At 37.0% G+C, this 24,851-nt stretch overlaps 1 long non-coding RNA gene across 7 annotated transcripts in view; it reads right to left on the bottom strand.

Moving 5' to 3' along the window:
- Positions 1-24,851, bottom strand: part of LOC119230640 (uncharacterized) — a 587,338-nt gene that overhangs the window by 215,406 nt on the left and 347,081 nt on the right. For all 7 annotated transcript variants that reach the window (XR_008551838.1, XR_008551837.1, XR_008551844.1 and 4 more), the window contains one exon: positions 12,963-13,027. This is a non-coding gene — a long non-coding RNA (uncharacterized LOC119230640). The remainder of the gene's footprint in view (positions 1-12,962; positions 13,028-24,851) is intronic.

The raw sequence follows: 24,851 nt of genomic DNA, 5'->3' as shown, positions 1-24,851 counted from the left end.
AATGGAGACCAGAAAAAATGCAGGACTGAATTTGTAGCTACAACTGATTGGAAAACAAATCAGATATAACTAGTTAACACATACAAACTGGCATTTCTCTATCAATAATAAGGATTATTGTACCACTCTATTAGCCTTTTAGGGATTTTGCCTTTGCTAACACTAAAATGGCCTGTAAATACGACTATACAAAGAGGACTTCTTAGTAACACTGTTTGTTGGACAGTTCCTTTCATGCCAGTTTAAACTATCTCAGTAATTTGCTTCTGCAGCATCAGCTGGGAAAGGAACAATTCTTGTTTCAAATTATTATGAGATTTAATGGTATTACTGTGATCCAAGGGTAAGCAGAACCAGAAAGGCAATAAACAAGAGTATAAACCAGTGTTGATCTACTGAAACTGGACTGAATTTTAACTTTATAAATATTTTATAGAATATATATTAGAGTCCAGTGTGTTTGTACATTTTATTTTTATATATCTCATATTACATTATATATAATTATATATTTAATATACATATATCATGTATTCTAGAGATGAGTATACTTTACATTTTCTCTTTATTAGGCTTTAAGCTGGTTTTTCCTGGGAGACATTTGACAATTCTGTAACAGATTTGTTCTTAAATATTTTTAAGGGAACTTTAATAATCACTTTTGCTTAGCTGAAGCTAGATCTCAAGAAGTTCCATGTCTTAATTCTAAAAAATGTTTAAAGTTTTATAAGTAAAGCAAGTAGCATTTTTCCTGAACAAGCATTAGATTTTTTTGACAATGGTCATCAGAGTACACCAACCAAAATGTTTCAATATACTTATTCCTATTTAAGTACTGTTAATCCTTTACATTCTTCTTTAGAAGAGCTTTAAATTGTATTAAGCAGGGCTTATTCCTATGAATTCCAAGTAGATAAATTAATGTTTATATATTTAAGGTGTCTTCTGCAAATAATATAAGCAATTGCTTGTGCATGTGGCTAATGGCAGAATAAGAATAGTGTGTGTTAAACATTAAAATACTATGTGTTGCAAGTTAGACTGGAGCAGAATACACTAGGCAAATATCTCTCTAGCATTTTTTTCCTGAAACCCATGCACTGACCTAAAAAACCAAACATATTATTCAGAGTATGTTGTTAGCTGATTCTAGATGTAACCTTGGGTGATGGGAGCCAAATTAATTTTTAGAACTAAATATTTACAAACTGTAACTCTTTTGTTTCCTCAACCCTGGCCCTACCCATTCTCCCAAAGATCATTCCTTCCTATTTTTATCATTAAAAAAAAAAAAAAAAAAAGAACAACAGCAGCAAATCACTGTCTGCCTTTTAAGTGCATAAACTGACAAGGTTATGGCCTGTTTTTAAGGTCATCTTACACATAATTCATTAGCAATAACAATAATAACAATTAAATGTATACAGGTTAGGATCAGAAGTTACTAATAAGGTAACACTTTTCTTCAAACCTGTTTTACATTTCCAAAATGTGAACTGCTAAGCAAGATACATAACCTCTCTGTGCCTCAGATTGCATCTAAATAGAATGATGTGATAACAGTACCTTTGGTTTAAGATTGTTGAGATGATTCAATAAAAAGTCTACATTGGTTTTTAGCACAGTTCCTGGCACAGCATAAGATCTCAATAAATGTTAGCAGCTACTGCCTCTGTTATTACTATTAATATTTTTATTATAGTGAATAAGCTCCTTTTACTTGTTCTAGTTATTGACTAAGCATGTTGGGGTAACAGAACTTGACAGAGAAAATCACCAAATATCACCTTATATTCATATAGTGGATTCTAGTTAACAGCTTTGCTGAAACCTGACCACATTTTGAGCCCTCTGAGGTTTTGCTAGAAAAATGAAATCACAGTATTTCATCAGAAAGCTTTCTTGGTTGCAAGAAAAAAACAAAACAGAAAATACACTCAGGCTGATAGAATAGGGATTATTGAAAGGTTGGGAAATTGATGGAGAATCATGGGGAAGGCCTGAAGAATCAGACTGATATTAAAGGAAGTTGGGTGGGCAGACTTGAGGCTAATATCACAACTCAGGATACAATGACTATAACATGGACTGCTCCTCTGCACACTGTCTCTGGGATCTGGGCCACAACCTTGTTACTCCTGGAGATGGGCTATTGCTGACAATGGTCATACTGCTGCCATTAACAGCTTCTTCCATGTTCTTTCTTTGTAACTTCAGTAAACCTCCATTGTAAATTCTACTCTTCTGAGATATGAGACAACCAAGAAATGCATGACCATAAAATGCTCAAGCTAGTCAATTGCTCCCACACAACCCAAACCTTTTTGATGCTCACATGAATGACACTGGCCAATTATACTTTGAAAGAGCCATGACATTCTTGGATTACTGAAAACTCCAGGGTAACTAGTACCCCTTGCCCAAGAAAGAAGAAAAAGTTTAAACATTTTGAATTTTAAAATAGCTCTTAACATACTGTTGTTTTATTTTGAGAGAGGGACTCAAAATAAGCAGTTTCTTGGGAAACCCAAATAAATCCAGGAAGAGAGTCCTGGGGGTATAATAGACACTTCATTTTTCTACCTTTTATTGTTACACTTTATGAAACTGTATTTAACCATGCCTCCAAAAATATACTTCTGATGCAATGAGTAAATTTTTTCTTAACTTGTCTATTAGAGAATGACAGGCATCACCTAGTTGCTATGCTGAGTTTTACAATTCTAGCAACTGTCACGGGCTTTCTTTATTGAAAATAATCAATGACTCTGACAGATAGAAAGGGGAGAATATAATGGCATATTTTGATGAGTCTTGACAGCATGTTTCAGACTGGCTGTCCCTATATGCTTCTGCATTTTGATTTTTTATTTTAACCAGGACACAAGGAAAAGTTCTTAGGGTTTTTAACACTGAAATTTTCCAACATAAAGGGGAGTGGATACCCACAATTTATTTTTTCATTTACTGATGAATTTTATAGTGTTACCCTTCATTTTAACCTGGTATTGTTTTAATAGGATTATAAAATTTGGGAAGATTTATTTGTACTTAGGTGCATGCTTTCTTAGCAATAAAAAATGTTTGAATTGACAACTATGAACTGACCACATCTTATTCTTGATTACTTCATATGATTCTAAGTAGTTTTGAACTTTATTAATAAATATTAAAATTCTCTGGCCATAACAGAGTTAAAGGACAAAGGGCAATTTCATTACTTATACTGAGAATTTCCATCACAAGGCTGCTTGTATCAGTATAAGTATTCTTTATTCTTTATTGTTATTATTGATATATAAAAGACTTTATATAAAGAAAGGCGAGAGTCATATTATTGGAAACTTGTCCACACTTAAACTATCCTCTATCCTCACAGCAGAAAATAATATGTGGTGCTAAATCATTTGAAATATCATTTTGTTAACAGGTAATTAGAATGTGTAGCTAATGGGCCTCCAGAGACTTTAAGCTAAAGTTACAGGTTGTCATTTAAATTACTTTCTGACTCAGGTAGTTGCAATTCAGGGGATAGATCTTGAATCTGGATCCATGGGCAGGTAGAACTTAAAGGACAATAGCTATTCTTAAATTGGGTTAAGGAGTCATCTAGGTGAGATAGAGGGACCCTCAGGCCATAATAGGGTTTCCCCACTTCTTTAAGTGTGATCACAGATGCAAGTCTATGCAAAAATGCAAGACAAAGAAATGGAGTAACTTTCTATGACCATGGTCATTGCTTCTAGACTTTGCAAGGGGTTTATGGTCCAGCTGGGTTGATGTAGTATCTCAGCTTCCTTGCTTAACGCCTCCTGATAACTTGCCTGACATCTCAAAGAGTTTCTTAAAATATTCTTAAACCTTTGGCATTCCTTCCTGCCCTGGGCCTCATGAATAAAACATTTATCCAGTCAGCAGCTTTGGCAGAGAAGAAAAGCCAAGTTCCATCCATCAATGTCAAGAACTGAATTACCTAGCGATTGCAGATCCTTTAGCAACTCTGCTTCTTTATGACGGATGTTGGTAAATAGTCAAATACTTGGAGCACCTGGATTTTTTGGTAAACATACCTCTTTCTAGTCTGGTAGCATGCCATTAGAAGGTGAAAATGGTGAGTGGCCATGGTGATCACAATTGCTCTATTTTTCCTTTTGCCATCTATTAGTTTCCTAGGGCTGTCATTACAAAGTACTATAAACTGAGTCACTTAAATGACAAAAATGCACTATCTCACATTTGGAGGCTAAAAGTTCAAGATCAAGATACTGGCAGGGTTGGTTTCTTCTGAAGGCTATGAGGAAGGATCTATTCCATATCTCTCATCTAACTTCTGGTGGCTTATTGGCAATCTCTGGCATTCCTTTGGCTTATTGAAACATCATTCTGATCTCTGCTTCACCTTCACATGGTGTGCCATCTTTGTGCATGCCTGTATGCAAATTTCCCCTTCTTATAGGTTAAATAAAGTCTGGGCTTCATATGTAATCTGATTCACTTACCGTATAAATCAATTTAATATTAGGCTGTTTCATGAGGCTAATAAGTAAAACAATTTTGGCACAGAGTATAGAGTCAATGCTATTGGCATTTTATGAGTAGGTTATTCTAAATTCCATTAAATTGAAAATAAAGGAAGTCAAATAAGAAGTTGATTGGGTAACATTTTAAAACTTCATATTTGCTCATCCAGAAAATTTTATTTTTCATATTTCTAAAAAAAGAATTACTTAAAACTACAAGTTGTCAATGGTGGGTCTGAAGTGGTTAAAGGGGAAGCACTAATTTATTATATAGAATTTCTAGGTCCCACACATTATTGTCCTCCCACATGGTTATTTCAGATTTTCTTGTGATCCAGGCCTGCTTAAAATACATGGGTACATACAAAAAGAGAACATAAGAGAAGGGAACACAGAAAATCCATCTTGGTCCTAAAAAATAAAGTTAACTCACAGTGAAGACAATTTTACTTAGTATGTTCTAGTTTTATATTACTTCTGGGAAAAAAAAAAACTGTCCTACTCTACCCAGAACAAAAAATATACTTCTGCAAGACTCTTTCATGACATTAATTTCATAACATGTGTGGATTCTTTTCAAAGATCCACAAAGTTAATATATGTGGTAAGCATATCACTAGAAAGTTTAGATGCATCATCATAACAAATTTCTGTGTATAAACACAAAGACAAAGCAATTAATTTAAAAAGAATCAAATTGAAGGGGGGGAATATTCCTAGTATCATATAGACAAAACTTGTCACAGAATTCACTTCTCTTGTTGTCTTAGTTCATACATTGCCAGAAGCCACCTCACAGTCTACACCCTTCAATTTTCAGGCAGTAAGAACCCCACCTATCCACCTTCCAACACACACACACACACACACACACATACATACACAGAACCACAGGCTTACTTCACATATAACCAAACCTACACAAATTGTTTTGACTACCTTTCCCTTCCATCATTGTCTCCTCTTTCTGACAAAGCTACTATGAAAACAAGTCTTCCACCATGTAATTTCTTTTTATATCTGTATGCCCTGGATCCTATTAATGAAACATCTGAAGAGTTTGTATGAATTGTTGATTCTGCCCTGAAGACCCATCAACAGACATCACCTTGTCAACATCAATAGAGTCTGTTCAGAGTAACTCGACACCCTGTCTTTCCCACAGTGCTGTCAGTGAGAAAAAACAAAACTTTTTTTATTATTGTTAGTTTTGTTATGGTCTTTTAAGAAGAAAAGAATCATCTCCTTAAGTAACACTTGTTTTCAGTTTTACAAAACACGATTTCAAATACATTCAATTAATCTCTCCCTTTGAAAAATTTATATCTGATAGAGACAATAGTGTAAACCTAAATACAAATGATGTGTTTGGCTATTAGACATATAATATCTGAGTCATTACAATCTGTTACTTGCACTTTGTCTTTCTATTCTCATGCTTTATAGTTAGATTCACATTATGCATCTGAAAAGAAAAAATAATACTAAGAGTAATTTCCACAGACTGCTCAGGGGCAATCATCCTCAATTCAGGTTGCATTTCTAGGTAACTCTTCTGATAAGTGGAGGAACACTTTCTCAGAAGAACCTTCTAGTTTGCACTGTCTTCAACACTGACATTTGTATGTACCTGTTTTAATCCATCATTAATTTCATCACTACACAATTTCCTCAGGAATCAAGAGTTGCAGCCCCAGTTCTCGGTGAGTCCTACTGAAAATAAAAAGACTTAATTGCTTAAGCTCCATTTCCTAAGGATTGCTCTTATTGTTGGTCTACAAGGAGACAGATACAGGGATTCTCATTACGCATCCAAATGCACATTACATCCTCTTCTCAAAGAGCAGGATTCCAGCTTCTGGAGATCACAGAGTTCTAATAAAAACCATTAGACAGTGTCAATGTAGCCTGGGGCCTACTTCCTATACCAGAGAAGAAACTTTCCTAGGAAGTATTAACCCCTCCAGAGTCAAAGGCCATAAAATCTTGAATTTGGAAGAAGTGGTCAGCCCAGCTGGGGCCCAAAGCTCAACTCAGAGAAGAGGAAATACCTGAGAAACAAACACCCACTTTTCTAGAGAGGCTTCAGTGAGGTCTGAACTGGTAAGAAATTCACAGATAAAGACAATGACGAACATCAGCAATACAGAGGCCTCCTAGCTCATAGTTAACTACAATCACATAGAGCATGTCAGGTCCCAGAAACATAAGTACCTTTAATAAAAATTAAATGTGTTCTTTTCAGCTTCTCTCCGGCTTCAGAATGAAGCCAAGGGGAATAGGCTTACTGTTCATAGTTGAGAAGATGTTATAATGTGGATTGGAAGGGAGCCCAGACACAAAAATTTCCTGGTAAAGGTGCTGGGTCAGTGACTGGGCTGAAGAAATGACTGTCTCAGTCCTCTCCAGCACATTCCTCAAAGCCTTGTACCTGAGGATGGACCCAGAAAAGCCTAGTTTTTCCAGCCTCAGAGCTCAGGCTGTTTCCATTGCCTGAAACACTGTTATTTCTTGCTCCTTCATATATGCATCAGATTTCAACTCAAATGTCAGCTCTTAACAGGGTCTTTCTTCACCATCCTCTCAAAGTCTCTGATCTCTACTATTGCATCTCTCAGTAACCCTGTGTATCTTTCATTGCTGTTACCACAACCTCTGGTTACCTTATTTAAAACCTGCTTCTACATTAGGAAAAAACTGGCCCTGAGAGCAGAAACTGTTATGTCATCAGTGGGGCAATTCCTCGTGCATATCAGGCATCCCAAGTAAGTCTTATTGAATGTGTTCTAGAGCAGCACTATAGAACTTTCTGAAATGACAGAAATGATCCTTTCATGCTCAATCCAATATGATTGCCATTAGCCACATGAGGCTAGGCAGCACTTGAAATATCGCTTGTTTGAATGAGGAAGCAAATTTTGAATTAAATTTAATTAGCTCCAGTTTAAATTTAAATAGCTGAATGTAGGTAATAGCTGCCTTATTGGAGATTGCAGCTTTAGGACAAACCCCTCAGCCCAACAACTATTCCCAAACAGGTAACCTGACTTGAAGAGCAGGTATTACTCTCAGTTTGGGATTTCCATGAACTGCCTTACTATTATATGCAGGCTTTAAGTTACTGTAATTAATCTTAAAATACCCTTCCTGGGTATAATATACATTGTATGCTATAAAACCAGATAATTTAGATCAAATTTCCAATAAATAACCTAATATTTTCCTAAATAATTCCTTATTGATTTCTGCATACACATGAAACTTAAACATCTTAAACATCTTTTACAAGAATGAAATGGGCAATAATTGAAGCTAATGTCCCAGTATCTATTTAACCAAAATGATAAAATGAACCAGAATAGATGTCTTCCCATTGATTCAATGGGTTGTGCTTTTGAGGGCAGAGACTGTTCCTGCTATTCTGTGGTATGTTTATTTCCAGTGTCCTGACACAGAGCTGATATGCAGAAGGTACTCAGTAAATATACTTTTGAATAAATAAACCCTAAGGAGTCATTCTGGTCAGTACTCAGGTCTGCTTATTTTTCTCTTTCTTTGCCTAATCACTGTACTTATTTTCTCAACTTAAGAATTTAAAGGGAATGGATGGGGAAAGGCAGGTTGTAAAATAAAAGGACATTTTCCTATATACTCAAGTTGCTCAGATTGAGTGGCCCAAGTGATGGATCCACTTCAAGAGATACAAAGAGCCACAGGTCCAGGTGAAGTTCCAATCCTCACCCTGCTCAAGCACCCAAGGGGAGTGTAAGAAGGGTACAGGAGATCCCATCGTCCAGCATAACTGTTACCTACAATAAACAAGAACAGCTAACTGTTTATTATTGATAGTAATACCATAAGAATATGGTATTTTTCTTTAAACAATACCATTGATATGCCGGGGAGGGAAAAAATAGAACAGGATGTAATTGGCAAATAAGAAACCAGTGTATTCTTCATAAACCTGATCTGAATTCAAACACATCTGAGGTTTGCAGTTCTCCCTCTCAAAAACCACAGACCCCACCCACACTCCTCTCACTTCCACAACAGAAAATAACACTACTGTTCTCTTTCCTATAGGTTTCCATCTTGCAAATGGATCCAGATATAGTTTGTTCTAATTTGAAAGTGACAGCTCCAGCAAATAATTTCCAAAAGATTCACATCACCCTTTTCTTCATCCCTGTCTCCCCCTCCTTCTCTTCACCCCCTTCTCTCTGATATAGTTAATCATAGTCAAAATTTCCTCCTTTTGATCTAGTTAGAAAAATAGGCCCATTGCCTCAATATTGACAGCAGCTACAGCTGGACTGCCCCAGGCCAGAAATCCTTTGTCTGAAACAAATAAACAAAAATTCTGCCTCTTTCCTTTTCCCCAGTGAAGCCTGTCGCCCGCCTCTCGACTGGAAATCTAACCCACAGGCATTTACATCATAAGGTTTGTTTCCATAAGTTATAGCAAAAGGCAAAAATGAGCACGGTTCTTTGGCTACAGGGCAGATTTCCCAGTGCCTAATTTGTTAGGGATGACATTTCTGTTAATGCCCTTGTATTAACACTGCATACCCATATTTTAATTTTGCTATAAAATCACATTATGGCACTTAATAAGAGAGCTATCAAGAACCATTACTGAAAAGACACTATGGAATTTTATTCAACTAAGTTGTATATTGACTTTTGGTCAGTGTTTCAAAATAGTTCCATTAGGTTTATGTCATCCAAAAAAAAAGAAAGAAAGAAAGAAGAAGAAAAGGAGAAAGAAAAGAGGAACATGAGGACTTGGGGTATAAACTCTTAAAAAATATTAACAATATTTTCTGATCTCCATTTGGAAATTAATCATCCATTTCATTATGCACTGCGTGCAGCATCATTTTTCTTTCAGTGGGTTTGATTGGAAATCTCGTGTTCTGCTAGGTCAGTTATTATTCCCTACTAACCGACACAGAAACCTGCAGTGCCTGGGAAGCATGTTTGGGAAAACCGATGCTAACATCAACACTCTCTTTCTGCTAAATGACAGACTTCCACAAAGTATAAAATATGGTTTAATCCAATCTCTTCGTAAATCTGATAAGTGTCAGAGCATTTGTGCCACTACATCCAGGAAACTACTAATTTCCATTGTGAAAGTACTGAAGATCACATGCAGAAATTCCTTGCTAAACAAAAGAGAGAAAACATGCTAATTTCAGTCATGTGTTAGGCACTCATTTATAGAAAACAGTGGGCATAAGAAAGCACATCTTCATAGTCTGGTTTGAGAGGGGGCAGGAATGCATCTGCGCCATCAGTAGCTTTCCTTTTACCCGGTAACACCAGGTAACTCTCTAACAGGTAACTCTCCAACACCATTGACTAGGTAGGAATTTTACAACAGATATTTACAAATCTTTCAGAAGTTTTTTGGTTAAAAAGGAGAGAGCAATTCTTTGCATAGCAGAAGGTGGTTCTTTCTTCCCAATTCTCTGACCCAGCAAAAATTACTGTCAACTATCTGCCCAGTTGAGGGATATTGATTTTCCTGTTACCAAGGCAACACATTAGTTGTCAGGTCTATGTGTCTCTTACACTCAGTGCCTAATCTGTCCCTCCTGGCTTTTGGATTTTGACACTTTCTAAGCCTTAATTAGTTTATTTGATGGAACCTGCACATTTTATTTTTATACTAAGTAGCTATTGAAAACACAGTCATCCAGAGAAACAGATCACAGAGGTAAAAATCAGTGTGCTGTCAGGCGGACTTGAGATGACAAAGAGTGAGAGTAAAGTGGGAGGCACAGGCTCTACTTGCTGCTCCTCAGATATTGGGGAAAATCAAAACAGGTTTTGCCATCTGTCACATAGCACAGTGTGAAAATTGTGGAGCTGTTCGTTTCGACGTTTGAGGAACATTCAGCCACCATGATTAGATCACAATAATATTAGCTAGTCACTAAAGGTTTGGATCAATGCTCTTTAATATTTTCTTCTCAGAGAATCTCTGTCTTAACTTATTTTTCAGTGGGAATGTCTGCTAAGCAATTGACTTAGATATAAATATTTTATACAAGTAAAGCACTTGGGATGGGAGTCAACATACTGCTGATGACTTAGTTCAGTTGAAAAAGTTAATAACAAAACAAAACCAGTGGAAAATCTCATAAACCATTACTTTTTAGAACAAAGTAGTATTCCAACTATCATCATAACTAAGACATTACTGCTCTTTGCACCACCTTGACATTTATACTGATGGTGCAAAAATAATTATGGTGAACCCGTTAAAAGAAATAGCACAAATCAAAGCAATCTCTCTTCCCCCTACACACACACACACACACACACACACACACACACACGCGCGCGCAAGCAGACAGGCAAGCATATACAGGTGCAGGCACACAGAAGGAAGAATTTACATTTTTAAATGCCCTTGACTTGATGAGTGAATTTAAAAAATTTAAACTCTAAATAATCCTGTTCCTTCAGTATACATCTTTGTTATAATTGTGCACAATAAGAATGGGAAAATTGCATAAAACATTTCTGCCATCACTAGAGTACAATGGTTGTCTCAAGGAGAAGCACTTGTGTGACAAGTCTGAGTGGAGAGTAGAACTTTTTAATGGAACACAACTATTACAGGAAAGAATGGTGGAAGAAAATTAGTATTAACACTTGGGTATTGGGCAGATTTTTTTTTCAAAATTAGAGTAGTGAAATTGTCATTTCAGGGTGAACACTCACAGTAATTGTTGCCAATGGTAAAATGTTAGCTTTCAAATACAAGTTAGATTTTTGGAAAGACTATTTAAACAGTTTCCCAACACAAAAATATTTTTTCTGATAAGATGGTAACATTTAATGCATACTTTTTTTATATATTGTACATGAAGTTACAAAATCTCTTATGGGTAAAAGATCCATTCAAAATACAAGAAGGATCACTGAATATAAAGCCCTCATTTACATGGTTTCAGAATTTATCCTGCAATCAGCTTCAAAAACTACAACTTGTCAAGTTTTGGTATAATACCAAACAAGAAAAACCACAATTACCTAAAAAAGGATATTGAAATATTTATCTCATTTATAACCACACATCTGTTTGAGGCTGCAAACCAAATATATCTTAGTTGAAACAAATAAATCACAACAAATTGAATGCAAAATAACATAAGAGAAACCATCTGTCTTCTATTAAGTCACACATTAAAAAGTTTACAAAAATGTAAAACAGTGCCACTCTTAATTTCTTTTCATTTTAGAAAATATAGCTATTGTTCATAAAAAGTTATTATGTAATAGATCTATTATCTTTTAAATGAATAAATTTAAATTTTCTTTACTCTAATTTATAATACAATAAATATATAAGCAAAAGATCCTTGGGACCCTTAATAATTTATAATTGCTGCACAATCTGAGGTCAAAAAGTTATACTACAATGGGCCAGTGGGGGAACTATCCATAGCACCACAACCACAAATCAAGGACTAAGGGCACATAGGAGGGTATTTCTTAGAAATCCATTTCACCTTCTTGGAAACAAACTACAGTTTCATCACCAGTGCCTAACCACTTATCCCTAAAGTACAGACTGAAAAATTCCAAAACAAGAAAAGATAACCCAAATTTAGTCCTAGGACTTAGCTCTTCCTAACCTAAATAAGGAACATTTTATTATACACTATATATGCAAGATACTTTGGGAACACAAGAGAGTCTATTCTCAATACAGAACATACGATGAGATGACATTTCATCTTTTAGCAAACACCATTCCATTACAGTCATGTTTCACTTAATAACTAGAATACATTGTGAGACACATGTCATTAAGTGATTTCATCATGGTGTAAGTGTCAGAGAGGGTACTTACGTGATCTTAAATGGTATAGTCACTAGGCTATATCTAGAGGCCACCATCCTATATGCAGTCTGTGCTAACTGAAACATTGTTTTGAAGTAGAAGACTTTTATCCATAATAAAAGGTAACAGTAACATTGTGCTTCTGATATGACTGATGCTGTTATAATAAAAGTTACAAACCCTAGTATCACTAATTCATGACTAAAGATAGACTAGGGAATATGACACCAAATTTCTGAGATTGGCATCTCTGACCAACATAATCATTCCAGACCAACAAATTAAGACTCAGATCACGGTAATGTCAAAACTTTTGAGAGGTAATACATCTTTCAACACTTAGCAGAATTCAACAATTCAAATCCTCAAAAGCATAAAATATCATTTCATAGCAGACTATCATCCTGGAAATGAGTGTAACCAAGTAAGTCAAAATAAGAACTACATTCCCCATTTATGTTTTGCTGGTAAATGGTAACCACTCTTTCATTTGAACTGTTTTGTAGTGTGTCATCCAGTCTTGAGAGGACTGGATTCTTGGTTTCCCCACTAACAAATACAAAGAAATATCACTTACTTACCTGAGTCCAAGATCATCCAAGCCAGACTGACAAATGATCTGTCATCCTTTCTTCCTTTCACACAACTAGAAAACATAATAAAGCAATTCTCAATATCTGGCCTGGAACTCTGCTATAAGTCCCTATATATGTGTGTGTGTGTCTTCTTCATTTTGGAAATTAATGAGAGCTTCGGGAAAGGGAGACTTGAGGGGCAATGTCAAATGCCATTCTTTGATATTGTGATTTATAAGAAAAATATTATTTGGTCACCTAGATGACCAAAAAATAGATTGATTTCTCAAGTATATTTGGTCTTCACAGTTCCAGGCACCGCGGCTCCCAAAACCTTTGGAAATTCTTAAGTGAAGAAAGTGAAAAGGATGTCTTATGTAAATGAGGTGACTTTTGGGAGTAAATAAAGATGGGGGATGGTCACAGATTGAACCATCTATATGTCTCAAGGTTTGGAACCTTCTCCCACACTCACACCTACCTCCAGGGAAGGCAGACGAACCCATGGTCAAATCAATTACCAAAGGCCAGGGATTTAATCAATCATACTTATGTAATAAAGCTTCTCACGAAACCCAAGAGGAGTGGATTTGGAAGCTTCCAGGTAGGAGAATATGTGGAGATTTGGGGAGAGTGGTGTACCTAGAGATGGCATAGAAACTCTGAACCCTTCTTCATACCTTGTCCCATGTAACTCCTTCACCTGGCTAGCCTGGAATAACATTCTCCATAATTTATCAGTAGTGTGGTACTAGTAAATGGTTTTCTGAGTTCTGTGAGCAATTGGCAAATTAATCAAACCTGGGGAGGAGGTGAAGCGTAGTCTTGGGCGTCTGGCCTTTTCCCTGTGGGAATTGATACTGTCTCTGGGTAGGTAGTGTCTGAATTGAGTTGAATTCTTGAACACGCTACTGGTGACTCAGGAATTGCTTGCTGGCGTAGGGAAGCCAACACACTCACTCATTGTAGAATTAGGCCCAGGGACCCCTATAATCATTCTCTAGAAATAACTGCCCTCTGTAATTTAACAACTTTACATGTACAAAACCAGATTTTCTTTGCCTTTTTATTTTTTTGCACTGATTCATTTTTCTATTTCACAATCTATAAACACAGTTTTGTTGACTTTGTAATGACATTGCTAGAGTGATTTTTAAAAAAGAAAAAATCAATTTTATTATATAAAATTGAGACTTTTACATTTCTAAGTCTACCAAGGCTAGAAATAACAGTAACAATAAAAAAGATCTCTAAAGAATCTTATTTTAAATCACTCACAAAAACTGTTAAATACTTAGTTTCACAATAACTTCCCCCCACACAAACACAAATAACAAAGTGACCTGACAAAATGTTGTAAGAATAAACACTATAAATAACATGAAGTATTTAAAAGCCATACATCCAGACATTCTTCCTTAGCTTGATGATTTTTATGGCATGCAGAAGTGTGACCCTAAAGCCCTTGGAAGAGGTAGCTGCTCAACCTGGCATCTCTAGTCATCCCACCATTTCCAAGTTCAACATAAAGCTATACCATATCTCTCAGGTATTAAACACACTTCTTGAAACCATAGAACTGAGCAGCTGAAAGTACCATCTCAATTCTTCTCTGCTAAGTTATCAAGGAATAAAGTACAGTTTGGAGGATAATAGTGAGGTTCTGAGATTGAATTTCCTTGGGTATTAGCAGAGTCTGGGACTCCATGACCAGGCTTATGATTATAACAACAGCTGTCTCCATTGTTTTGGCCTCTTTGTCAGCAAAAATACCACACATGCTAGGTACTATTTAAGAATCTGTATTTGCACACTGCAGTTGCATGGTTTATCACAAAATAGGAAATGTCTCAAGGTATTTGTGAATGAGAACGATTCCCTAACTTATCTTCACCCTCATCTTAATGGCCAAAATAAGTAAACAGAGCACACAGGTCTCTCTTACAATTTTGTGATTCATGTTGTTGAGATAAATATCATCACTTAATCTGACATCTGTATCCTGAGTTAAAATTTGTCAAACAAAACAACTCTTAATAGGCAAAGTTCAGGGCCTCCCCTGGTGGCGCAGCGATTGAGCGCTGGGCTGCAAAGATGCCCGCAGCCTCTGCAGCGCCAATTCCATCCCTGGCCACCGGCGAGGGTCCCACATAGCGCAACAGACCTCTCCTGCCATGCCCGCTGCTCCCCTCAGCAGTGTATTTCTTTGTCAGTCTGCCTGTTCTGCTCCCTGCTCTGGCTCTGGTGAATTCTCTCACCCTCCCATGCTTCTAACTGTACTCAGTGCTTGTGTAAATAAAAAAATAAATCTTTAAAAATAAATAAATAATAAAAAGCAAAGTTAAGCAAAGGTTGCCCATAACAGTGCCCTATAGTTACATGGTTAGTTATTTATAATTGGTTGACAGTTTTATTTTATTTGGTAATTAAACAAATGTGGCTACAACATATTGTCAATTTTCAGCACCTCTTCACTAAAGAAGTTTCTCAAAGCTTTGGTGTGAAGCAACTATGAAGAATTTCAGAAAACCACAATTTTTCTTATCTAGCAATTAGACAATGGGCTGGCTCAGAAAAGACTTAAAAACAAAAATTTTTTAAAATTATGTTTAATTTATATTTTTTAATATTCCCCCTTAATTTCATTCCTCTTCATATTGCCTTCAGTCTTGTAAAATTATTATTCTGTTTTCTCACTTCAGGATTTAAAATATGCAAGGACCATTATATGGGAAGAAAACACAATTATGCTTCTCAATTTGTAGAAGGGAGAGTTGTTATGTGCTTGCCACAAGGAGAGCTCATCATACCCAGAATTGCGTCAAATGTCATCTTAAACAGGAAAACCTGTTTCAAGAAGAGACTTCAAACTTAAAAAGTTGGGCCTTTGTGTGAGTGCCCTGGCTGCAGCAGTTGTTAACAAAGATTAACAGTTAACCTAGTCATTACTCAGGGGCTCCTTGTCCTGTATCTACGATTCTTTTTACTATTGTGATAAAATATCCCTAGCATAGAATTCACCATTTTAACAATTTCAAAGTGAACAATTCAGTGGCATTAAGTACATTCACAATGTTGTGCAACCATCACCACTATTTAGTTCCAGAACCTCATCACCCCAAAAAGAAACCTTATATCTATTGTGCCCACAATATTTTAAACCATGGACTGGATGCTTCATTTGGATCAGAATTTCTTTAACTCCTCCCTTCTCATGTCCTGCAGCTGATCACAGTTGAGAGTTTAAACTCTGAAATCCAATTGCCTCTATTTAAATCCTGATCTTGAGCACACAGTTATTCTAAGCTTTCTCGCCCTCATCTATGAAATGGGAACAATCATAAAACCTCTTACAGAATGCTGAAGAATAGACTAGAATATATATATAACCCACTCAGTTCAGATTCTAGCAAGCATTAAAAGTTCAATATATGCTTTCTATAGCTATTAATTTACAGTTTTCATCACACCTTCTAAATGTTGTATAAATATGAGCTCTTCAAAAATTCTTAACAATCCCATGATGTAGTTGCTATTAGTAAATTCATTTTACAGATGAGGAAACTCAAGCACAGAGAGGTTAACTAACTTGCCCAAGGTCATGTAACTCTTAAGTAGACGAGCCAGGATTCTTTCCTATGGAGACCATGTTTGTAACTACTATGCCCTGCTGCTGCTACATTATTACTTATAGTTACTATACTCGCTCCAAAAAGCCTATGGTTAGTCTTTCCTTAACACTCTTTTTCTACTTCTTTGGACCACTTTATAATAACAATGGAGAGTGCATCCATATCCTGGCCTTCCTGATGCAGCATCTTGAAGTGTTTCTGTGTGTTTTCATTAAATGTATGATTTTACACACTAGTCACCAAACTAGACATGCACTTTTGTTTGCTCGTTTGCCTCATAATATTATAGCATAATCATACACAAAAACTTTCATTTGCCCAAATATATTTGATCTTAATCCTTGAATTACTTGTCAATCTTTTATAATTTTCATTTATTTATGTGTATGTGCTATACTGCCTATACCCCAATTGACAGGCTTTATTTGGCTGGTTAACTTACATTGCACAAGAACTTGTATTTAATTCTGAGTACAATGGCGTGGTTAGAACTCAGGAGTTAAGTTGGGAGCTCCAGTAGGTATACCAAAGTCGAGGTTCTTTAGGTGAATCTGCACCCAAAGGCACAGCATAGGAAACACATCTTTTCATGTGGTGGTGGGATGTTTGTGGGGACTACGCCTGAGGCGAGACATCAAAGTCAAATTGTATGCAGGAAGAAAAGGAAAACAACATCAACTGCCTGCCAGTGTGTGAATGAGATGCCAGGCTAACAAATACCACTTCCAGCTACCATAGATTATTTGCAGAGATCTGCATATTTAAACAAAACAAGCCAATGAAAAATCAGAGAAAGATGCTTCATTACAGGATTAAAAAAAAAAAAAAAAAAGGAGCACAGGTTCTGATAAAATAAATTTCCCTTGAGGCACAATTGTTTTTCTTCCTACCTTCAAAGGGATGAAAAGGCGTCAAATTACTTGGAGGGATGTCAAATTTAATTTATTTCCATTTTTCTCTTTTTCTTTAATTACAAAAGTAATATATGCTTATTGTAAGGTGTTCAAGCAATACAGAAGTATGTAAAATAAGGACAAGTTCCTACAGATCAGGAGAAAATATTGGCACTCCATACAACTAATAAGGGACTTATATCAAAGATCTACAAAGAGATTATACAACTCAACAAAAAAAAGTAAACAACCCAATCAAAAAATGGGCAGAAAAGCTAAAAATATACTTCTCCAAAGGCAACTATAGATCTTATTTTTAAAGCAGGAGAAGGGGAGGAAGAGGGATCAAAAAAGGCATGGGAAAGAGTGCAAGGGACTCTGACGATGGTTCATAGGTGATGTGGTGGTGGGATATTTGTGGTGGAAACTACACCTGAGGTCAGACATCAAATACGTACAAAAATGAACTACGTAAGAAACATTAAAATATTAAGGAAAAAAAGGTAAGTTCCCCTTCTTACCATCACCATCATCCAATCCTCTTTTCCGGAGCAACACTTTAGAAAAAAACCTTCACACTCCTTTCCTGCATTTGTTTTTGTGCATATCTAAGCTTACAAATATGTGCCAATGCATGGGTATACATACTTGAATACACAGAAATTGAACTTTGCTCTCATTCAAGGAAAAAAAAAAAACATTAAGATGACTAGGTAGTGGCTACAATTGAGGATTCACCATCAACAGCTGCTGACATCTCGCAAATAATATTAAATTGAAAAGAACTGCAGAGAGAAGAATAAATTGATTTATTTTACTTGAGAATGCAAAACAGCATTCAATAAATAATGCTATCAATGTATGTCTAATTCCAAACTGTGGTCAGTCAGCTTGACTGGTTATATAATCACTCTTCCTCATCAGAATTTGGTCAATAACACCACTAGCTTTGAACATTTATGTTAGGTGAGGCTTAGAATAAGAAACACTTTATTCCTTATAGTCATCACTTCCCTCATTCTTGATTATTTGACAGTCTTCCTAAGAGTTTTGCTCATGCCTTGTCCCCTTGCTCAAAATATCCTCCCCCAGTCCTCATCTTGCCTCTACCTACCTGAAGTTTATTTGTGCTTTAAATTATAGGTTACTCCTGCCATCTCTGGGAAGATTTATCATTCTGACCGAAGGAGGTTGCTTTGCTTTCTGAAACCTACATGGTTGTAATCAAACAACTATTTTATGTGTTCATTTGACTTTATTCCTAACTAGAATGTATGCTTCTGAGTAAAGGTATTTTAGGCACTTCCAGGTTGCCTGATATTTTACACCTAGTACACATTTCAAAAGTTAAAGAATGTTTGATAAATTTATTTCAGAGAAATTTACACTCCCATGGACTATAGTGAGATACTGACCAGTGTTCATGATTTCAAGTTCAAGCAGAGTTCAAAGACAGTTTCCACAAAGTTTGCAAACTCTGGATTCCAGGCTAAAGTTAGCAAGCTAACTGAGATTTCTGTAACTTGGGGTCCCCCAGTAGACTCCATCATGGACTCATTAAACCCTCTAAAATTATGAGCAGAATAGGGTGTATCTATCCATATGCCCTGGGGAGGAGGGAAGAGAAAGGCCATGGCTTTCATCTCATGCTCCAAAGAGCTTGTGTTTCAGCAGGCAGACACAAGGAAAGTGTTTGGGTGGAGGGGAGGGTGGCATTTGTGTAGCAGTGTGGGGCTTTGCTTGTTTCCATAGATGAGATAGTGTGTAGGAGCATTTGTTTCTGCCCCTGCATTTCAATCAGCTGCTCAAATGCTTGACTTTAATAAACTATCTACCTTTAATAAGTTATCAACTCATTGAAAAATATCCAGTCATGACCATAAACTCCCTGTAAGGCAGGAGATTGAGGCAGGGAGGGTTGTAATGAGAAAGTTGCCTCAGACCAGAGAGGGTTTACATAAAAATGAGACTTGTACCTTAAGATCTCAAGCCTCCATAACCCATTCCGCATTCGGTCAAAGATGCACACACAGTAATTCAGATTCCTCTTTCTATTGGTATGTGCTTATGTATAACTGGTATGGATGATATTTATAATAAAACATGGCTCTTAGTATAACTAACATGGCTCTTAGTATAACCCCTCTGCTCCTAAGAGGATATTAGAAAGCATAATTCTACAATACAATACACAAGCCAAAAAGAAGTCCAGTGAGCGGAGCTCATTATTTCTGAAACATGTCATGCCCCATAATAGGAAAAAAAAAAAAAAAAAACATCGTTTGCTCTGACTTAAATTAGAACTAGTTTTCCATTGAGTACTGTGTTGAATCTTTGGCAGAATAACAGATGATACCTAAGACAATTACACATCGATCTTAGGATGAGACTGAACCCAGCAGTATTTAGACATATCTCGATTTCAAATGATAGAAGCAATTACCTTTACAAGACTGGAAGCAAAACCTGCACTTACTGGGAATCAAGGGATCTGGGTTTTAGTCCTGAGTCTGCCACTAATAGGTATATATGACCTTAATAAATGACCTTAGACAATCCAGCTAACCAGATTTTGTTCATTTGTACAAATGAGGATTTCGGATTCCACCTCCTCTCAGCTCCCTTCCAGTTCTAGCATTCTAAAGCTTAAGTATCACTTCAAAGACAGTGAAAGGATTAAGAGATATCTGATTGGAATTTTAAAACGAGGAAAGCAGTTTATCTCACTTGAAGAAATGATTATTGAAAACTCAGGTTGGATTATGAATTTCTAAAATGGATCCTATTCTATTAAATCTGTAAATATACTGCCTTAGATAATTTACCTCTAACATTCAAGTTTTATGTCTCCAGTCTCTCTCCGAAAGTTAATGCCATTTAAACAAATACCTAAGTACAACAAATACAGCAGTCAACACCTAAAAAATGTTCCATTTGCTCATTTTAGGTTTTTCTGTATCAAGTTCTCTGAAGCTCAGTTTACCCAAGACCAAAAATATCTTCAACTATTTAGCAACTTTTATTGGTCACTTATCATATGACATGGGTCATGCACTGGGAAACAGGGAGGTCCCAGTGAATTTGGTCATTAAAGATTGGGTTTTTTGTTTTTGTTTTTTTAGTGTATGTGGTTATTTTATCTACTTAAATACTGGAATCTATTTCCTTTAGGATTTCAAAGGTCAGCAAGAGGCGTGCATATGATTCCCACTTGGGGGAAAAAAAAGTTTTCCAGAGCTGAGGAGAAAAAGCATAGAATAGGCTCGGGGGAAATATCTAATCTTCTTTAGATGGAAGAATTAAAACAATGTAACTGGAGGAATGGTTTCTTTCCCAAGATTTAGATCCACTAATGTCAGCCATCAGCCACCAGGAAGCAAAAAATAGCTAAGAACATGGACTAAAAGCTTTTTTTAAGGTCACAGCTCAATTCTAGAGTGAAGTGAGCAAGATTACTCTTACAATATATTCACATAGAAGAATTTCTCTCACCTAGCTTGAGAAATATACTAATTGTTACTATCCTGCCTAGAAACTTCAGTGATGAAAGATTTTTCTGTATCTTTTCTTCACAATGACTTGCCCAAGAATCATGATTTTCCTCCAGAATATATTCAACCAATTACTCATGATGCACTTGAATTTTCTATCTGGGTGATATATATCTTCAAGTAGAGAGAAAATAATATCTTAAATCAATACAATTAAATGGTTGGTGATTCAAATGGTCTTACTTTAACTTTTATTCCCAGTACCTCTACACCTTTTATTCACAAGTTCTGAGGAAGATTGCTATCTGCCAGTTGCCTTAATGGGTAATGGTGATAGATGGAAGGCAAAACACTACATCTAGTAGCATAGTAACAGAAAATAATAACTTAAGCAAGAAAATAATGTCTCTGTAATTTCTTTGATGAAAACTATGGCTTACAAAATTTAGGAGTAGAGGCTGCCCAAGTGTAGTTCTACTTCTGAGACTGCTGGCTTACATGGCCTATCTGGACATCAGAATGAAACTGAATTTTACTTCATCAATAAAACTGGGTTAATACTATCTACCTCAAAGGTTGGTTGTAAGGATTAGATGGGATAAGTTTTGCAGGGTCCTGTATCAGTCTGTTAGGGCTGCCATAACATAATACTGCAAACTGGGGGCTTCAACAACAGAAATGAATTTTCTCACAGTTCTGGAGACTAGAAATCCAAGATCAAGGTTCTGGCAGGGTTAGTGCCTGGTTAGACTTCTCTCCCTGGCTTGCAGACTGTGCCTTCCTCCAGATTTGGGGGGTTTCTTCCTCTTCTTATAAGGCTAGCAGGCCTATCAGTGGGTTAAGGACTTCTGAACTCATTTAATCTTAACTACCACCCCAAAGCCCTATCTCCAAAGACAATTATTTTAGGGATTAGGTAAGACTATCAGGCTCACACAGTTCAGTCTATAACCAATGCTTAACACAGTACCTGGTATATTAGTTAACATTTATTGAGAGCTCATTATAATCACCACTGTTTTTTAAATGTAGTAATTTTATGCATTTTTCCCCATAAACTCAAGAAAGGTTAGAAATATTGCCTTATCATAAAAAATGACAAGTTAAATAACTCTAAAATTTGTCTCCAATGTTCTGTCCACTCACTACCTTATAAAGGAAATTGTTTTCTTTACACAGGAACTCAATATCTGTGGTCTGGACTCTTATAGACACTTATGGCCCCCTTTCTGATACTAGTCACCAGTATGGGATGCTGCAGGATCAGCCTCTTGGTCCCATAGTGATGACCCACCCCCAGCCTATCATCCTTCTATCAGTTAATCACAGGCCCTAAGCAACACACTGCTGCCCACTGTGATACCAACACAGCCGTTCTGCTCCACAAGGCAGGGGCTGATATTTACTGCGGTTCTCTTTGCTTTAATGAGCAAGCTTTGAAAGCAGTAAACTTTCCAAAGTGAACCTTCACAATATCCACTGTGTATGTCTTCTTGCTACAGGGAGAAAAGCTATCACCATAGGAAATTGTGACCATTTGGTGGCCTTGATTTCCTCATTGATAAAATGGGGACAATATCCTGCCAAGACTATTAAAATGAGATGCAAGCCCTAAAACTGTGGAACTCTGTATGTACAACATAAGAAATATCCAGAAAGTGCCAACAATTCTTATTTCCCAGGCCATTCTATAAACTTAGAGATGTTCCTTGACACACTAACTGAAACAAATTCTCATATGTAACTAGAAAGGAAGTTTTTTGGTGATAATTCCAAAGGGTGAAGTGAAATGAAATATTCTACTTACTCCATGATCTCTGAGAACAAAACATTCAGAATTCCTGACCAGCAAAGCTACTCCTATTTAAAAGGCAATAAGAAGGGGTGGGGGGAGACACTCAGAGAGGGATAACCACCCTCCACCACTCACACAAGCTTTCCCTTCCATTCAGTTTCCAGAAATTCTCAGACTTCAAAGGACCCCTATCTTTGATGCTAGGGTGCTATTTAAATCCAAAGGCCTGAGGTCCTGACAGAACAGTACTAGCTGCTCCAGGAAGCCTGCTCAGCTGCTCCCACAGGACCAAGATATTCTCAGCCACCCTAATGATGGAATCTCCACAATCCACACACATCTCAAATCTTCTGGTGGAGGTTCTTCTGCAGTTAATCTTCCATTCTTAATGACATCACCAAATCTAGAGTCTTGTTTTCCACGGTAATGACATTACACTTACCTATGCCAGAGCAAGGCAACTTATTCTCTCAAAACAAAATAACAGAGTACCTGTTCTGTGCTAGGGGGTGAGGATCTAACTGTAAGACAGGTACAATGTCTGTTTTGATGCATTCACAAGTTGGAAGGATAGATGCCAAGTAATTGAGGAGTGTGAGGATGATATGAGATACTATAGAAACAGACAGGGGATTGAACCTTGAGTGGGGATTCCCAGAAATGTGATATGAGAGCAGAGTTAAAGAATAGGAGTTAACTAGCAAAACAACATGAAAAGCAGGATTGGAAGGGAGAAGACTTATTTCAGGAAAATAATAGAACATGTTGAAAAGCAAGACCAAGTTTGATACCTCAGTGCTTGAAAATCTGAATAGGGTTAAGTTGCAGAATATAATAACATGAGAAATGGCAGGAGAGGAGCCTGCTGGAGAACTGTGCAGGTAATGTTAGTGTTGTGTCTATCCCACAGAAAACAGATAGAAGGAATTTTAAGCCAAGAAGTCACACGATTCACACATCCTGTCAACTCAGAATGCCAGCTTCATTCTAGTGACAGAAGGCACTTTGCCAGCATCCATGAGACACATACCCTTGTGATGCAAAGGCATCTCCATAAAAGGGGGGGGTACCATGTTCTCCACCCCCACTTATATACAGTCACCTTAAACTACTTAGAACAACAGGCAGAGCTAAGTGGTCAGATGAAGCTATAGAACACAGAAAGCAGATGGACTCAAGGAAGAAAGAGAATCCTTATAATTATGGCCCTACTTGCCCCGTTACTGCTGGGAAGGATACATGTGGAGGAAAGACATGTAGAGACACTTGAAAAGATATGTGGGTAAAAGACACTTGGGGGGCCTCCCCTGGTGGCACAGGCTGTTGAGCACAGCACTGTGAAGCTGTCCGCAGTCTCTGTAATGCAGGTTCCATCCCGGCTGGCCAGCGAGGATCCCACATGGCACAGCAGACCTCTCCTGTTGCACCCGCTGCTCCCCTCAGTAGTGCATTTTGTCAGTCTGCCTGTTCTGTTCCCCATTCTATCTCTGGTGAATCCTCTCACCCTCCTGCGAATCTGGCCTGTACCCCGGTTCTTGTATAAATAAATCTTAAAAAAAAAAAAAAAGACACTTGGGGAAGCCAGCATTGGCAGCTGTTATCTCAATATGGTATCTCCTTTCATCTCAACTTTCTGGGACCTGCTTCAGAACCCTTTTCCTCTTGTTACCAGCCAGAAGGTGCCTCAGACTTGTGGCAAACTCTAGGACCTCAGTGGCTTTCCTTTGAGCTACCGCTGTTTGGCTGGGTTCCTTCACACTAATGAGTCTGCTTTGCCTTTGTGCACACAGATGGCTGGATCCCTTTAGAGCGTGCAAGTTTGGGGATCCTGGGGTGTCATTTGGCCATGTGCTAACATTTGGAGTCTTCATCTGGAGCATGTGCCCTGTGCTAGAACTCTGTAAGAAATAGACCCTGATTATGTCTTTATGGGCTCCCTGCCGATCTGAAATGTCTTTGTCAAAATATAAAAAAAAAAAGTGGATGGGAACCATTAAATGGCAGAACTGAGGACCGTCATAGCTCAGAACAGCCTCCTGTAGGGACATGCAATGAGTTAAAGTGGAAAAGTTTGGGGGAAGACA

Source organism: Talpa occidentalis, unplaced genomic scaffold (assembly GCF_014898055.3).
Source record: "Talpa occidentalis isolate TD23 unplaced genomic scaffold, MPIMG_talOcc4v2.1 talOcc4.10, whole genome shotgun sequence".
NCBI classification, from domain to species: Eukaryota; Metazoa; Chordata; class Mammalia; order Eulipotyphla; family Talpidae; genus Talpa; species Talpa occidentalis.
The sequence above is the reverse complement of the archived record's forward strand: the minus strand, read 5'-3'. Positions and strand labels throughout refer to the sequence as shown.